This window comes from Penaeus japonicus, unplaced genomic scaffold (genome assembly GCF_977035675.1).
Source record: "Penaeus japonicus unplaced genomic scaffold, GWHDUDI00000001_assembly GWHDUDI00000026, whole genome shotgun sequence".
Classification (NCBI taxonomy): domain Eukaryota; kingdom Metazoa; phylum Arthropoda; class Malacostraca; order Decapoda; family Penaeidae; genus Penaeus; species Penaeus japonicus.
The window spans coordinates 10,798,505-10,801,004 of NW_028234428.1; the positions used below are offsets into that span (position 1 = coordinate 10,798,505).

At 36.5% G+C, this 2,500-nt stretch overlaps 1 protein-coding gene across 1 annotated transcript in view; it reads left to right on the top strand.

The window, feature by feature from the left end:
* LOC147468786 (uncharacterized) overlaps positions 1-2,500 on the top strand; it is a 35,580-nt gene that overhangs the window by 6,044 nt on the left and 27,036 nt on the right. The window lies entirely within an intron of this gene.

Consider the following 2,500-nt stretch of genomic DNA (forward strand, 5'->3'; position numbering starts at 1 on the left):
TAAAAGAATTAGCAAGTAAGTTATGCTACGTTTAGTATCTACTTCTCAAATTAGGTATATCCAGTAATGGTAAATATAGTACAAAAAGATACAAGAGTACGGACTTGCGAATAGGCATCGGGTGATGGCGGTTAACTTTCTCGTAGTGCGTATGCAAACCAACACGCGACCAAGCTCGATCATCAGCTGTAGCAAGTCAGGTATCTGTTTAAGATCAGACTGGGGGAAAAAATCATTAGGGATCCCGGGTTGCAGGATGAACCCGAGAGTTGCAAGGAATGCAAGGAGTGACTGCAACAGGTACGAATACAGCTAGAAAGGTCCTGGTAGGTCGACATATGTGGTAGTTACCAGCAGGAACTATCTGCAAGGTATAGCGAAATTAGTACTTATATTGAAAAATAATCATATAAGCAACTAATCATATGATTTGGCAATAACAAGAAATGGCAGTATATACCTGAATTTCTTGATATTTGTGCCAATACTTACGCAGTAGCAGAAGGATTCTGGTGTGTGTACGCGATGACACTATCTGATGTGACACTATGCTGTCTGCTTTGATAATTTATGAGTAATGAAAAAAATGATAAGTTAAGATGTAATTCACAATTTATAAAACTGGGTCTAGTCCTACGGGGAGTGGGAAGGCACGGACATGGTCAGTAGCAATAGAAAGAACACTGTAAATGTGTATGATGCTTGTAAAAAAAATATTAGTCAAATTACCAAACATATACCTATCTTTATAGGCGTGACCGGAAGTTCAAGATTTGAGGCAAAGTGGGTAAAAAAAATATCCATGAAGTATGACTTATGAAAGAATCACAAATATTAATATAAATATTGACCTGGAGGTCGTTCGTGGAGGAATACGGTGATTTTAACCGTGATCGACCCATGCTTTTTTTTTTTTTTAAGTGGTCGGTAAGAAGTATGCGCCAATTGAACACGTCCCGTGGGGAAACGCTGTCTTAGCTCGAGAACAAAGATAAATATTGATGAATTAGGACTATGCTAGGATATTTCAATTGAGTGGCGAACTCGTCCTTCTGTAATATGGTGGCGGCGTAGTAGCCAAGCTCGGGGCAACTGAAAGAAACTACCTTAATATGTGCATAGCTAATAAATAAAAAATGCGGAGTTAGCAAGCCTGAACGTCTTATAAAGTGATAAGCGCGCTGTCTCTGTTTGACGGAATTACTTGTGACGTCAGGTTGTAAGTCTCAAAGGGCGCGATGCACGAGATGCGAAAATAACCGTAATAATTCGCGGTTTATTCAATTGTAGGTACATAGATACGACGGGGAATTAGGTATGTGAGATGCAGATGCAATGGGCGTCATGCAATGAAGGCCCGAATATAAATGAGGTTACAGTAGATGGAGAAAGGCAAAAATTTAGCTGAAAGCTGTAAATATGAATTGATAAGTAAACCTTTTTCTGATGACCTAAAGAAACGTTTCGTCAGTAATAACATGATAAGATATTTTGGCGTTGCCGATTATTGGGACCCATTGAAATGTTTTGAACGGTCGGAAAACTCGAAGACGCCATATGTGATACTACATTAGGTAATGTTGTCGGGAAGTCGACAATTACTAAAATAAAAAATATGGACAATCATTATCATACCAAAGGATTAAACAGTTACTTGCAATTAAACAGTGAAATATGGAAGTAACAATAATCAATAAATGCAATGAAAATTGCAAAGATAGTCGAATATGGACAATACAACTGAAAATAGGAATGGCTAGAAACGAACGAGCATCTGTTCAACATTTCAGGCTAAAAGTGATGATAAATCATAATATGATGTGATGAAAACATGTTAAGATATGAAATAATTGTCAGAGAGATTGTAATGAGTTAACAATCATAAGTCCACAAATGTAAAAACATATTAAAAACATTATACTTGTCGAATGTTGAGAAATATATAGAATTTCACAAAGGACAGTACAAATTGTTAATCCAATCATCGGATTACAAACTTGACGAGTGAGGTCAGGAGTGTGACATAATCGAATCACAAATGACAACGTATTCATGTTAGACGATGCAGAATATAATCATGCATTACAGAAATGTACAAACGTATATGCAGACAATAAAAAATGAAAATGTTAGAGAAAATCATAGTAAGGACCAATATATAATTTTAATTGTTCGCAACGATTTTTTCTTTCGAATTACGCGTGCAAGAATGTACATAGGATAAGGTCACCTACAGAACGCGGTATGAAGTGGACCGAATGTCCATGTGATGCTATTCCCAATATCAACACGGTATGAATTTGACCACAAGGACCCAGAATGGTCGCGAGAAGGAAAAATATACACATTGTCCAAGTTTTGTCCAGATTGACCATAACGAAGGGTCAAGGGTCAAGGGAGGTCAGGTCATATGCGAAATACATTAATAATTCTATGCATATTAAAGCAAGAATAAAATATAAATTATATTAAACTTCCATAATAAAGGGAACAAATATAA